This window comes from Hemitrygon akajei, chromosome 13 (assembly GCF_048418815.1).
Source record: "Hemitrygon akajei chromosome 13, sHemAka1.3, whole genome shotgun sequence".
In the NCBI taxonomy this organism is placed as follows: Eukaryota; Metazoa; Chordata; class Chondrichthyes; order Myliobatiformes; family Dasyatidae; genus Hemitrygon; species Hemitrygon akajei.
In genome coordinates this window covers 110475247-110491565 of record NC_133136.1, presented here as the reverse complement: position 1 = coordinate 110491565, position 16319 = coordinate 110475247, and the positions used below count along the sequence as shown (strand labels likewise).

Genomic DNA, 16319 nt, shown 5'->3' with positions numbered 1-16319 from the left:
CTCCAAGTGAGGCCTCACCAGTAATTTATACAGCAGCAGCATTACATTCTTGTTTTTATGTTCTAGTCCTCTTGAAATTAATGTGAACATCCCATCCACTCCCATCTCCACCAATTCAATCTACAAATTAACCTTACAGGAATGCTTGAGGACTCCCAAATCCCCCTATACTTCAGATTTTTTTTCCCATTTAGAACATAATCTATGTTCTTAATCCTTCTACCAAAGTGCATGACCGTACAATTCCCGACACTGTATTCCATCTGACACCTCTCCAAATCTGTCAAAGTCCCTCCGCAGCCTCTCTGCTTCCTCAACACTACCTGCCCCTCCACCTTCAACTGACAGTTTAAGCAACTGAAACGAATCACTGAATCAGAATCAGAATCAGGTTTCATATCACCGACAAAGGTCATGATATTTGTTCTTTTACAGCAGCAGTACATTGTAACACAAAATAAAAAAGCAATAAATTACAATAAGTGTATATTAAAAAAGAAATTAAATAAATAGTGCAAAAAGAGAGCAAAAAAAAGTGAGGTAGTGTTGATGGGTTTATTGTCCATTGAGAAATGTAATGACAGATGGGAAGAAACAGTTCCTGAAATGCTGAGTGTGTGTCTTCAGCCTCCTGTACCTCCTCCTTGATGGTAACACTGAGAAGAGGGCATATCCTGGGTGATGGGACTCCTTAATGATGGATACCATCTTTCTGAAGCATCACCTTTTGAAGATATCCTTGATACTAGGTTAGTGCCCATGATGGAGCTGGCTGAATTTCCAACTTTCTGATCCTGTGCTCTCCACATACATTTGTAAAAACTTGCATGAGTCTTTGATGACATACCAAGACTCCATAAACTCGTAATGAAACATAGCCGATGTTGTGCCTTCTTTGTAATTGCATCAATATGTAGGGCCCATGACAGATCTTCAGTGGTGTTGACATCGAGGAACTGGACACTGCTCACCCTTTCCATGGCTGATCCATTGATGAGGACTGGGGAGTATTCTCTATTGATTTTGCCTTCCTGAAGTCCACAAACAATTCCTTGGCCTTACTTACGTTGAGTGTAAGGTTATTGTTGTCACGCCACTCAACCAGCTGATCTACCTCAGTCTTGTATGCCTCCTTGTCACCAAGAGTGGGCTGAGCATTCATCCTAGACATGTTCCAGTGCTGATTGTCAGCAAGGTGGAGATGTTATTTCTGATCCGCTCTGACTGGTCTCCCAGTGAGGATATCAAGAAGGGAGGTACAGAGGCCCAGGTTTTGAAGCTTTTGGGACATTCTGATATGGTCCCAGGGGAAGACAATATATGAATGTTCATGTTGATTGGTGGTCATTTAAATCCTCAGAGTGTGATCAGGGAAGTTGTTAAGTGGCCATTGTCTGCATTGGTACAATGTCAATGTGTATCCCTGCCACAATGCATCATTCAGGACTGGTCTGTTTTGTCAGAATCAGAATCAGGTTTATTATCACTGGCATGTGATGTGAAATTTGGTAACTTAGCAGCAGCAGTTTAATGCATTTTATAGTTAGTATTCTGGCCAGTTCTGTATTCAGAGAGCCATCCTTCAGCACTTTAACAAAAGAAATGTATTTTGGGTGTTTGGACTTTGTGCTCTGAAGCTTTCAAAAGGATTTTACTGGCTGGGATGTATGACTATTGTAAATATGTAATTCTACAAATATTCAAAGTATTAAAGGTCGGTAGGAAATTATACCTATTGAAATTGTGGTGACACATTTATCACTTTATTTGTGTTTAAAAAATGTAAGAAAGTGTGTTATGAGAGGAGAATCAGATTTTCTGCAGAAATTCTGCTGTTTTTATATCACCAGCTTCAATGTCTCTCCGATTAGTTGATGATTAACTGCAGAGGTTATCCTACTTAGACTTTGATGGAAATAAGAATCACAGATCATATTTTCTATGGCAGATTCTGCCATTAATAAATCACACATCACAAATATCTGAAACTTCTTGCCAATGACAAGCAACTCCATTATTTTCAACTCTTTCTCATCAACAGTGAAGGTGTAAGCTCCTTGGTCACGGGCATTTAATCTGCTTATCAGTGCACCACCCAAAGCGTTGAAATGTAAACGGCCCTTGAACTGTTCACTTGGTTCCAATGTGGCAACACCTGGGATGTGATTCAAAATAACATCATGGCTTTTGTTGCTGGCTTTGAAAGTCCAAAGGATATCATTCTTGCTGGAATCAATGGTGATTTCAGGATCCAGTAAAACTGATGAACCAAGGACACCAACCATTTCTTCCCTTTCAGCTGATTAGAATAAAAAGAAAATATAATAATTTAAACTGTAGAGCAGGTGTAAGTGAGATAACTACAGCACAGGAGTAATATTACATGAACAGATGTTATTGGACATTTCACTGCAGTGTCAGGACCAAGCTGTGTAGGGAGGCTTGATCTGTAGCCTTGGTCACCTGGACAATAGTAATACTTACATCAGGATGTTGTTTATTGACCTCAGCTCAGCGTTTAATACAATCATTCCCACAGTTCTGATTGGAAACATTACAACCTTGCTTTTATATTCTAGTCCTCCCAAAATGAATGCTCACATCACATTTGTCTTCCTCACCACAGACTCAACCTGCAAATTAAACTTCAGGGAATCCTGCACAAGGTCTCTCAAATTGCTGTGGTGCCTCAGATCTTTGCATTTTCTCCTCAGTTAGAAAATTGTCAACCCTTTCATTTCTTCTACCGAAGTGCATGACCGTATACTTCCCGACACCACATTCTATCTGCCATTTCATTGCCCATTTTCCTAACCTGTCCAAGTCCTTCTGTAGCCTCCTTATTTCCTCAAACCTACCTGCACTCCACATCTACACTCACCACAGTCCACACCACTCTCTGCAGAGTCCTGTGATTGAGGGAAGTACAGTTCCCATACCAGGCAGTGATGCAGCCAATCAGGATGCGCTCAATTGTGCCCCAGTAGAAAGTCCTTAGGTTTTGGGGATCCATAGCAAACTTCAACCATGGATTGGAGAAAAATGAGGAGGAATTTCTTTAGCCAGAGAGTGGTGAATCCATGGAATTCTTTGCCACAGGACGCAGAAAAAAACAAAGATGGTAGTTTGCCTCCCAGGTGCCAGGCTTGGGATGTTTCTGATCGCATCCACGATATCCTGAAGTGGGAAGGTGAACAGCCAGAGGTTGTGGTACATATTGGTACCGATGACATAGGTAAGAAATGGGAGGATGTCCTGAAAACAGACTACAGGGAGTTAAGAAGGAAGCTGAGAAGCAGGACCACAAGGGTAGTAATCTCAGGATTACACCCTGTGAGTATAGGAATAGAATGAGGTGGAGGATAAATGCGTGGCTGAGGGATTGGAGCAAGGGGCAGGGATTCAGATTTCTGGATTATTGGGACTTCTTTTGGGGCAGGCGTGACCTGTACAAAAAGGATGGGTTGCACTTGAATCTGAGGGGGACACATTTCCTGGCTGGTAAGTTTTCGAAGGCTATTGGGGAGAGTTTAAACTGGAATTGCTGGGGGCTGGGAACCGAACTGAAGAGACAGAGGAATTGGCGGTGGCTCAGAAACAGAGAAAGCTTGTAGGCAGTGTGAGAGGGAGGAAAGGCAGGTGATAGAGAAGGGATGTGCTCAGACTGATGGTTATAGATATGTCTATTTTAATGCAAGGAGTATCATGAACGAAGCAGATGAGCTTAGAGCGTGGATCACTACTACAATGTTGTGGCCATTACAGAGACTTGGATGGCTCAGGGACAGGAATGGCTACTTAGAATGCCAGGCTTTAGATGTTTCAGAAAGAACAGAGAGGGGGGCTAAAGAGGTGAGGGCGTGGGACTGCTGATCAGAGATAGTGTTACAGCTGCAGAAAAGGAGGAAGTCACGGGTAGAATTTAGAAACAGGAAGGGATCAATAAATTTACTGGGTGTTTTTTATAGACCACCCAATAGTAACAAGGACATCGAAGAGCTGATAGGGAGACAGATTCTGGATCGATCCAGTAATAACAGTTTCAAATGTTAAAGGGCCTGAACAGATTAGATATGGCAAAGTGATTTCCCATGGTACGGGAGTCTAGGACACGACTTCAGGATTGAAGGACGTCCATTTAGAACAGAGATGCGGAGAAATTACTTTAGTCAGAGGATGGTAAATCTGGAATTTGTTGCCACGAGTGGCTGTGGAGGCCAAGTCATTGGGTGCATTTAAGGCAGAGATTGGTTCTTGATTGGCCAGGACATCAAGCGGTATGGGGAGAAGGCAGGGGAGTAGGGATTGGATCAGCCCATGAATGAATAGCAGAGCAGACTCTATGGGCTGAATGGCCTACTTCTGCTCCTATATCTTATGGTCTAACAGGGTTGTCGTGACGGGAGATTTTAATTTCCCAGACATTGATTGGAATCTCCCTAGAGCAAGGAGTTTAGATGGGGTGCAGTTTGTTCAGTGCGTCAGATTTCCTGACACAGTATGTACATCACCCTACAAGAGGAGAGGTTGTACATGATCTGGTATTGGGAAATGAACCTGGTCAGGTGTCAGGTATCTCAGTGGGAGAGCATTTTGGAGATAATGATCACAAATCTATCTCCTTTACCATAGTGTTGGACAAGAATAGGAACAGACAAATTAGGAAAGCGCTTAATTGGAGTAAGGGAAAATATGAAGCTACCAGGCAGGAACTTGGAAGCATAAATTGGAAACAGATGTTCTCATACAAATATACAGCAGAAGTGTGGCAAATGTTCAGGGGATATTTGTGTGGCATTCTGCATAGGTACATTCCAATGAGACAGGGAAAGGTTGGTAGGGTACAGAAACCATGGTGTACAAAGGATGTGAAAATCTTGTCAAGAAGAAATGCTTACGAAAAGTTCAAAAAACTAGGTAATGATATAGATCTAGAAAATCATAATGCTACCAGTAAGGAGCTTAAGAATGAAATTAGGAGAGCTAGAAGGGACCATGAGAAGGCTTTGGTGAGCAGGATTAAGGAAAATACCAAGATATACTACATGTATGTGAAGAGCAAGAGGATAAAACATGAGAGAACAGGACCAATCAAATGTAACACTGAAAAAGTGTGTATGGAACCAGAGGAGGTAGCGGAGGTACTTAATGAATACCTTGCTTCAGTATTTGCTACGGAAAAGGACTTTGGCAATTGTAGGGATGACTTACAGTGGACTGAAAAATTTGAGCATACAGTTATTAAGAAAGAGATGTGCTGAGCTTTTGGAAAGCATTAAGTTAGTTAAGTCACAGGCACTGGACAAGATATACTCCAGGCTACTGTGGGAGGCAAGGGAGGAGATTGCTGAGCCTCTGGCTATGATCTTTGCATCATCAATGGGGACGGGAGAGGTCCCGGAGGATTGGAGAGTTGCAGATGTTGTTTTCTTATTCAAGTAAAGAAGTAGAGATAGCCCAGGAAATTATAGACCAATGAGTCTTACTTCAGTGGTTGATAAGTTGATGGAGAAGATCCTGAGAGGCAGGATTTATGAACATTTAGAGAGGCATAATATGATTTGGAATAGTTAGCATTGCTTTGTCAAAGGCAGGTGGTGCCTTATGAGCTTGACTGAATTTTTTGTGGATGTGACTAAACACGTTGATGAAGGTAGAGCAGGAGATGCAGTGTATATGGATTTCAGCAAGGCAGTTGATAAGTTACTCCATGCAAGGCTTATTGAGAAAGTAAGGAGGCAAGGGATCCAAGGGGACCTCACTTTGTGGATCCAGAATTGGCTTGCACACAGAAGGCAAAGTGTGGTTATAGATGGGTCATATTTTGCATGGGGGTCGGTGACCAGTGGTGTGCCTCGGGGATCGTTTCTGCAACCACTTCTCTTTGTGATTTTTTAATAAATGACCTGGATGAGGAAGTGGAGGGATGCTGATGACACAAAGGTTGAGGGTGCTGTGGGTAGTGTGGAGAACTGTGAGAGGTTACAGCGGTACATCAATAGGATGCAAAACTGGGCAGTGAAGTGGCAGATGGAGTTCAACACAGATGAGTGTGAGGTGGTTCATTTTGATAGGTCAAATATGATGGCAGAATATAGTATTAATGGTAAGATTCTTGGCAGTGTGGAGGATCAGAGGGATCTTGGGGACAGAGTCCAAAGGACACTCAAAGCTACTGCGCAGGTTGACTGTATGGTTAAGAAGGTATATGGTGCATTGGCCTCTGTCAACCGTGTTCAAGAGCTGAGTGGTAATGTTACAGCTACATAGGACGCTGGTCAGACCCTACTTGAAGTACTGTTCTCAGTTCTGGTCAGCTCACTACAATAAGGATGTGGAAACTATAGAAAGGGTGCAGAATAAATTTACAAGGATGTTGCCTGGATTGGGGAGCATACCTTATGAGAATAGGTTGAGTGAACTTGGCATTTTCTTCTTGGAGCAACAAAGGATGAGAGGTGACCTGATAGAGGTGTATACAATGATGAGAGGCATTGATCATGTGAATAGTCAGAGGCTTTTTCCCAGGGCTGAAATGGCTAACACAAGAGGGCATAGATTTAATGTGTTTGGAAGTGGGTACAGAGGAGATGTCAGGGTTAAGTTTTTTTTTACGCACAGAGTGGTGAGTACATGGAATGGGCTACCACTGACAGTGGTGGAGGCAGATACAATAAGGTCTTTTAAGAGACTCCTGTATAGGTGCATGGGGCTGAGAAAAATAGAGGGCTATGGGTAACTCTGGGTAATTCCTAAAGTAAGGACGTGTTAGGCACAGCATTCTTGGCCAAAGGGCCTGTATCGTGCTGTAGGTTTTCTATGTTTCTATGCTTCTAGGAAGCTGTGAAGGCCAAGTATTTATGTACAGTATACTTAAGGAAGACATTGATAGAGTCTTGATTGATCCGAGTATGAGGGGATATGGAGAGAAGGCAGAGATTGGGACTGAGAGAAAATTGGATCAGCCATGATGAAATGGCAGAGCAGCCTTGATGGACCAAATTCTGCTCCTATATCTTCTGGTCTAATAGTCTTATGGGAATGACCACAACTGGACACAATACTCTAAATTATGGCCACCAATGGTTTATACAATTTCAATATAGCATCTCAACTCCCGTGTTCAAAATGTGCCAAGAGCTTTCTTTACGACCATGTAACACCTGCTCAACAGGCTGGTATATGTCTAGGGAAAGAACTCCAACCACTCCCCAACCCCACCTCCCGTATACGCAGGTGCTGTGGAAAACAAGTTAATGCAGTGACGCACACACAATATCAAACTCACACCAGATACCGTTATAGAATATATTTTAAAGATTTTACTGGAACTAAAAGGTTACTAACAATACAGTATATATGAATGAAAATAAAATAAAATAAAAGGCGCCAAAACTTATCAGAGTTCAGTCAGTTTAGTGCACATCGTTGGAGCCCAACCATCGAACCACTCGACCCTTCGTTGCTTTCCGCCGACCTCCACGTCCTTGCACCTGGGACCACCCTGGTGGTCGACCGAGTAGTGCAGCACACGTCCACCTTCTTTGGCGTCTTCTTCCTGACTCCCTCAAAAAACTGCGAAAACCCCTGCTCCCAGACCCACAAAATAACATTTCCCCATTGGTTAACAAATGAATACAATCCCATTATCAGCAAGTCTAAAGCTAAACAACTGCAAGAGAAAGCACTTATCATAACAAAGAAGCACTCCTACTCTTAACAAAACAAAGAAGCCATTTTGATTAACACACACAGTACATTGTACAACCATATCTACATGTCATGCCACATTCATGGAATTATGCATCTGCATTCTCAGGTCTCTCTGTTCTACAAACACTCCTCTATGCCCAACCCCTCATCTTGCAAGCCCTAGCCTTAATGATCCTGCCAAGTGCAACACCTCACACTTGTCTACACTAAATTCCATCTGCCATTTTTGAGCCCATTTTTCCAGCTGCTCCAGATCCTGCTGCAAGCTTTGAAAGTCTTCCTCACTATCCACCAGACCCCAATCTTGGTATCATCCACAACTCTGCTGATCCAGAATACGACATTATCATCCAGATCATTGATCTAGATGACAAATAACTGATGAACCCAGCAGTGATCCCCGGGGCACACCACTAGTCATGGCTCTCCAGTCAGAGAGGTAACTATCTACTTCCACTCTTTGGCATCTCTCTTCTCCTGTGATGCCAATGTCCAATTCAAACTACTACCTCATTTTCAATGCCAAGCAACTGAACCTTCATGAGCACCCTCCTATGTGGGACCATTTCAAAGGCCTTGCTACAGTCTATGTAAACAACATCCGTGACTTGCCTTCAACGTTCCTGGTGCAACAACAGCCACCTGACTCAGTGGTGAGAAGGCCACCTTTCATAAACAATATACATCTGGGGTGGGTATGATTTCGGGTTCAAACCAAACAGGAATGTCATTATGTTCTCATTAAAGAAACCTCAATTTGAGTGAATACTTTGTAAATTCTGCCCAAACCCAATTATCAATTGGCAAGAAATAACAGATTGTACACCACATAAAATTATAAAGAAGGTATATTTACCAATTGCAGCTTCATCAAACAGTTATTAAAAGAAAGAAGAATTATTACAGTTAAACCTGTCTAAAGATTGGAGCTCATCTTTTCCAAAGCTGGGTATAACCGTTACTCACAGTGCTGAACCCCCGGTCTCCCTGAAAGCACCCACCACAGTCCTAACTTCCCTCGAAGGCCATCTTCAACAAACTGGCTTTCTCTCACGAGTATTGGCACTCGTCCTCAGAGATATTCATCTGCACAAAGCACCTCTTGCAATGGGGAATCTCCTTCCCATGGCATTCTGTGGTATCTTTCTTTCTGTCCCGCTCCGCAACTCCTGTTAACAAGACTCCAAACCAGACTATTGTGCATCACAAAGCTCCATCCCCTGTACTCTCTTGAGATAACTTTCTCCAGATCCTACCATCCTGATTAGCTGATACAACATTCCTAAGTTGAACAGCAGGGCTCTTTGTCTTAGCCAAAACAAAAACATTCTACCAGCAGGACACAATGCTTTTGCTAAAATGAAATAACTACAACATAGCACTAGAAATCTTAACCAGGGCTTTACACTGGTAACTTCCTTCAAAAATACAGTAAAAATGGTTAGACTTGACTTACTACACACAAAGCCATGTCTTCTTTTAGCCCTCCTGATTTCCTTCTTCATTGTCTCTTCCTTTTCTTGTACTGCTCAAGTATCTCATTTGTTCCTACCTGCCTATACTGTTATGCATCTCCTTCTACCTAACCAGGTCATCAATATTTCTCAAAAATCAAGATCACCAAAATCTATTATCCTTGTCTTAAATTCTGACAGGAATATATAAATTCTGTATTCTCAAAATTTTGCTTTTGAAGGACTCCCACTTCCCAAGTATACCTTTCACAGAAAACAACCTGTCCCAATCCACATTTGCCATATCCTTTCCGATACCATCAAATTTAGTCTTTCTGCAATTTAGCATCTTAACCTGACTACATCTATCCTTTTCCATAATTACCATAAAACTAATGACATTATGATCACATACTTTTGTCACCTGCCCTGTCTCATTTCCTAATAGGAGATATAGTATCACATTCTCTCTAGTTGAGATTTCTATACACTGATTAAGGAAACTTTACTGAACACATTTGACAAACTCTTTCCCATCCAGCTCTTTTACAGTATGGGAGCACCTTTCAATATGTGGAAAGATAAAAATCAACTATTATCACAACCTTGAGTTCTTTTTGCTACAGACTTCAATCTCTCTACAAATTTGCTCCTCTAAATCCTGTGGACTGCTGACGTTCGATGATATTATCCCGGTAACATGGCCATACCCTTCTTATTCCTTAATTCTACCCAAAAAGCTTCACAAGATGAGCTCTCCCATCTGTCCTGACTGAGCACTGCCAAGACATTTTTCCTTACTGGTAATGCCACACCTCCTGCTCCATCATGTGTAAAATAACGGAACCCCAGAACACTGAGCTGCCAGTCCTCCCTCCTCCAAACAAACCTCAGTAATGGCTGCAATGTCATATTCCACAGGCTGATCCATGCCCTAAGCTCACCCACCTCTCCTTCAATACTCCCTTACATTGAAATATACACAGCTCAGGAAATTTGCTCCACTATGCTCAATCTTTCAATTACCTGACTATGTACATAGGCTGAACCACACCTTTCTCTACAACCACTCCATGATCTGTTTGGGCACTCTGGTTCACATCCCCCTGCAACTCGTAAATCCTCTCCATGACAGCTGTGTGAATAATCCTCTGGATTTTACAGGAAGGGGAACCCATGTTGTCAGGGTGTTTAGTTGGAGACAAGCAGCACACTACCCACTCCACCAACAACGGCACAGTCGGGTGGAAACACATGACTGATTTTATCTGTCTGCAATCATATTAAACATCTATTCAGGTGTTTTAAAATATCATGCTCCCCTCATTGGGATCAGATGTCATGTGTGTGGTACCTTATGTCATACACACGCTACCCAGCTCGCGCCGAGACGGGCTAATGGCTGAGGTACTAATCACATGACCCACCCCCACTGCCGCAGTCAACAGAGTATTTAAGAGCTACATTATTTCCATTGATGCGAAGAGATGTCAGTCAGCACTTACACCCAATAGCGGAGGCGGACCAACTGAGAAGGTGTTACCCCAGCTGAAGCCGCCTCCCTCTCCCAGGTCAAACTCCCCTCAGAGCAGAACAAATCTCAAAGTAAATGTCATGCTGCTTGATTTATTTCCATTTCCATCTGAGGGACATTAGGGGCATTTGTGAAGCGTCTCCTGTGGCCGGTGTCTGATGTATTGCTGAGAGGTAGGAGGAGACCGCTCGGCCCATTGGTTTGATACCGGATAGTGGGGATAGGAGTGATGTTGGGAGATAATGGTGGACCAGCCCGGGGACTTATTCAATGCAGGACAGGCCCGAGGGGACGACTGGCCTGCTCCTATTCCTGTTGTCTGTGTGTTCAAAGGGAAGGAACAACCAGACCCTTCTTGGGCCTGCAGGATATCCCAGAGGGTGTTGATGATACAATGTCTACTTATGGTTATTGACACAAAATATATATTTGTACATTGTTAATGACATAAAACTTGTATTTTTATATTGATAGTGAAACAGAACTGTATAATTCATGTTCCGTGTGTTATCTGAATGTACTTGTCTGTGATGCTGCTACAAGTCAGTGTTTCTCTGTACCTGTAGCTTCCCGTACTTGCTCACTTGACAATAAATTCAACAGAACCTGAGAAAACACGAGAAAATCTGCAGATGTTGGAAATTCAAGCAACACACACAAAATGCTGGTGGAACACAGCAGGCCAGGCAGCATCTATAAGGAGAAGCACTGTCGACGTTTCGGGCCGAGACCCTTCGTCAGGACTAACTGAAAGGAAAGATAGTAAGAGATTTGAAAGTAGTGGGGGGAGGGGGAAATGCAAATTGATAGGAGAAGACCGGAGGGGGTGGGATGAAGCTAAGAGCTGGAAAGGTGATTGGCGAAAGTGATACAGAGCTGAAGAAGGGAAATGATCATGGGACGGGAGGCCTAGGGAGAAAGAAAGGGGGGGAGCACCAGAGGAAGATGGAGATCAGGCAAACAACTAAATATGCCAGGGATGAGGTAAGAAGGGGAAGAGGGGCATTAATGGAAGTTAGAGAAGTCAATGTTCATGCCATCAGGTTGGAGGCTACCCAGCCGGTATATAAGGTGTTGTTCCTCCAACCTGAGTGTGGCTTCATCTTGACAGTAGAGGAGGCCATGGATAGACATATCAGAATGGGAATGGGACATGGAATTAAAATGTGTGGCCACTGGGAAAGAACCTGAGAAAACTCAGTGAAATTTGAGCAGTAATGATCATCTTGGCACCTCGGTAGAGCGAATGGAAAGAGACAGTAAACAGTTAAATTCAAGACCCTTAACAGTGTCGATGAGCACAGGGACCTTGGAGTCCAAGTTCATTGCTCCCTGAAAGAGACTACACAGATTGACAGGATGGTTAAGAAGGCCAATGGCATGCTTGCCTTTATTAGTCATGATATTGCATTCAGAATTCTGGAAGTTATGTTGCAGCTTCATAAAACTTGAGTTAGGCCACATCTGGACTATTTCATACAGTTCTGGTCACCTCATACAAGGAAGGGTGTCAGGACTTTGAAGAGCATGCAGAAGAGGTTTACCAGGATATTCACTGGAGTGGAGGGCATGGGGAGTAACAAAAAGTTGGATAAAATTGAAGTTTCTCTGGAGAGGTTCAGGCTAGTTTGAATCTTCATCAAGGTTTATAAGATTATAAGAGGCATAGTTAGAGAATGGTTGAAATGTGTAACAACAGACGCCATGCATTTAAGGTGACGGGTGTAATTTTAAAAGTGGTGTGAGGGGTAACTGATTCTTACATAGAGAGTGGTGCATTGTTGGAACATGCTGTGATGGTAGTGGCAGATACATGGTTAGGGGCGGTACTTTTAAGAGACATTTGGATCGGCACATGAATGCGAGGAAAATGGAAGGATATGGACATTGTGTCAGCAGAGGAGATTAGTTTTGTTGGCCATTTGATTGGTTAAAGGGCTGGTCCCTGTGCTGTACTGTTCTATGTTCTATGTCTCTTGTCGAGAGGTTTCGGGGTAATGGAGGCAAAAGGAGTGAGTGGGAACAACCTATCAGCTGGAGCTCCATGTGGGAAATGTGAGATCACCCACTTCTGTAGGAGAAACAGAAATATTGAGTGTGTTTAATGGTGAGGGATTGAGGTGCACTGGGTAGGGAGGGACATTGTATTTATTGTAAGAGTTATTAGGTATAAGAGTGAATCCTGCTCTCCATACTAACACAGGTTAGATAGACCAAAAATCAAACTGCCGGAGGAACTCAGTGGGTCGGGCAGCATGTGTGGAGGGAAATGGACCATCAACATTTCAGCCCGAGACCCTCCCTCTGGACTGAGAGTGGACGGGAAATAGTCATAGAAAAGAGGTGAGGGGTGGAGATGGGGCAAGAGCTGGGGAGTGAGAGGTGGATCCAGGTGAGGGGAGAGGTGGGAAGGTGGAAATAGTGACAGGGGTGGGAGGTGAGTGGTGGGGGCAACACGGAGCTGCAGAAGATGGAAATTAATTCCATGGAAGATTAGCAAAGAGGATACAGAGTATTTCTTATAGAGGGTGCAATGAAGATGCACCAATCTGATCCCTGGAGTGGTGGAGTCATCATATGAAGAAAGATCAAATGTGGTAACCTTTTCATTTAGAGAATCGAGGACTGAGGGGTGAACACATTGAAATGCACAACATCATTACTGGTTGAATCAGGGATCCCAGTCTCTGAAAAAGGGGGTGGACTGTCCAGGACTGAGATGAGGGGAAATATCTCCACTCCGCGGGTGGTGAATGTTTGTAAATCCCCACTACAGAGGGTGGTGAAAACTCAGTGATCGTCCTGACATAAAACAGAGGTCGGCAGATGTGTGGAGACCGAAGGGTTTGAGGAAGTGAGGATCGAGCAGAAACGTGTCTGAGATGGGAGAGCAGCCGCCATCTTGTTCATGGTTGGAGGGGCTGACTGGCCACTTCTTGCTGTTTCTCACTTGATGTTCCAGTGTTCCCGTCCAGTGAGGCTGGAAGAATGTGAATAGAGATTAGTGCTTGTACACAAAGAAGTGAGTTAAATGAAACCTGCACATTTCCTGTTTGGGTCTGAATTGTGTGTCGGACTGGGATGTGAATTGAACCCTAACTCTCAGACCCGGTGGTGGAGTGAAGGGATCGGGGAAGATACAGAGGGAATAATTTAAAATGTAACTGGTGTAAATATGAAATAATTTGGAAAATGCAGCAGTGGGTACGTAGTGTTTGTGGGGTGAGGAGCAAATTCACCGGTTCAGGTGGGAGACCCTCCAATGGTCACATGATCCCATTTCCCACTCCTCTTTTACCGCAGATTCTGGATCATGATATCACAGTTTTTGACCCAGGTAAAATGGAGCCAAGGATCAGGCCAACAAGGTTTTTAAAGTGTTGAATGAGTATTTCTCTTCTGGGCTCAGATATTTGGTCCTGAAGTTCTTTCGGAAGCAAAGACTGCTATTCTGAGGAGAGGATAAGCTCCTATTCCAAATGCTGAGATTAAATGGGCTGTTCCGTGTTTACAACAGACACGGTCCAGTGTTCGAACTGTATTTGGAAATTTCCCCTCCCTGTCACCTGTCTGTCAGGCACAGGAAATCAAACAGAAACTCAAGTTAACTTACACAAAATGCTGAAGGAGCTCAGCAGGTTAGGCAGAATCTATGGAGAAGAGTAAAATGTCGATGTTTCGGGGCTGGGATGGCCTGCTAAGATCTTACACTAGTTTGTGTGCATTACGTTTGGATTTGAGAAAGTCAGAATGCTGGAGATCTGCACTTAAAGCGGAAAATGTTTGAAGCCATTCTTATGAAAATTTCTGAAGCTGAATTGTTACTTTGTTCCTCTCCCCACAGCTGTCCCTTACCTGCTGACCGTTTCAAATAATTCCAGTTTATTTTTTAATTACATTCACCCTGGAATGGTTTAATCTCCTGATAATGGACCTGTGCATAGGTGCTCATTTTGTGATGGTTAGTAGAACAGTTAAAGAAAATCAGTTTTTTCCCCCCAAAAATTATCCTGGTACTGATTTGCCTGTTATTCCTGTAAATGCATTCAGTGCAGATTTTGCTAACAACGTTCACAAGAATGATCATAGCAATGACAGGCTTTAACTATGAGGAGCGTTTGAAGGTTCTGGGCCTGTGCTCAGTGGAGTTCAGAGTGATGGGTCTAGGTAGAATCTTACTTAAACCTCTGAATGCTGAATAGCCTGAATAGAGTAGACATGGAGGGGATACTTCCACTAGTCAGAGAGTCTGAAATCTGAGGTTGCATCTTCAGAATAAAGAAATTTGCCTTTAAAACTGAGATGAGAGGAATTTCCTCAGCTAATGGATAACCTGTGGAATTTGCTGCCTTCCAGGGTGTTGGAGGCTGTCATTGTGATACAGCAGAGACTGTTATGTTCTTGATTGTAAGGAGGTTGAGGGTTTAAGGGGGAACACAGGAGAATAAGTTTGGATCGGACTGGTTGGGCCAAATAGCCTTATTATACTTGTTTTTCTAATGGTCTTACTGTGAACAGAAGGATAAGTCCTTATCACCTCCAGATGTTGCGTATGAGGGATGATTTTGTATTTGTTCACTGAGATCTTTCTATTTGTGTGCGGTGTTCAAATATCAATGAGGTTTGCTTTTAGAAACAGTAATATCTGGTGATTTTTGAGGTTCTTTTAGGAGTCCGGGAATGTCTTGAAAACTTGTGGCTACATGATCGTACATTGAAAGTTTAGAGTAGAAACGGGCACAGCGTCGTGTCATAATAGTGTTCTACAATCTCCTAATAGTGTTTTCATCAATGTCATGATCAGGCATATTACTGCGTGGCTGCGAAACTGGGGTGGGGGACAGGGCTTCGGATTCCTGGATCACTGGGGCCGCTTCTGGGAGAGGGACAACTGGTACAAAAATGACTGGTTACACCTGAAGCCAAAATATCCGAGTAGGCAGGTTCAATAGGGTTAGGGTTAGGGAGGGTTCAAACTATTTGTCAGGGGGATGGGAACCCGGGTGATAGGGCTGAGGAAGGGGAAAACAGAAATAAATCGAAGATAACCTACAACAGAAATGATGGAAAGGACAGACAAGAGATGAGGCTTAATCACAGCCAGTGGGATGAGTTACAGGGCAATAGAATCGTGGTGCAATTAAAACAGAAAGCAGCATTACTGGACTGAGAGTGTTGTATTTAAATGCATGCAGCATAAGGAATTAAATGGATGATCTTAAAATTCAGCTATCATTTGGCAAATATGACGTTGTGGCCATCTCTGAAACTTGGCTAAGGAATGGCTGCCAGTGGGAGCTGAACGTCCAAGGATATACAGTGTATCGGAAAGATAGGTAGGTAGGCAGATATGGGGATGATATGGCCCTGCCTATAAGAAATAATATTAAATCATTAGAAAGGGCTGACACACCATTGGAAGGTGTAGAGTCTCTATGGGTTGAGCTAAGACATGGAAAGGGTAAAAGGACCCTAATGGCGGTTGTATACAGGCCTCCAATCAGCAGCCGGGATGTGGATTACAAATTACAGCAGGAGATGGAAAAGGCGTGTCTGAAGGACAATATCGTGATAATCATTGGGGACAGTCATGAGATGACACTTGGAGTATTGTGTGC

At 43.2% G+C, this 16319-nt stretch overlaps 1 long non-coding RNA gene across 1 annotated transcript in view; it reads right to left on the bottom strand.

The window, feature by feature from the left end:
* Window positions 1–12077: 12077 nt before the first annotated feature.
* The window catches only part of LOC140737543 (uncharacterized), a 30990-nt gene continuing 26748 nt past the window's right edge, over window positions 12078–16319 (bottom strand). The window contains exon 3 of the long non-coding RNA XR_012101190.1: window positions 12078–13681. This is a non-coding gene — a long non-coding RNA (uncharacterized lncRNA). The remainder of the gene's footprint in view (window positions 13682–16319) is intronic.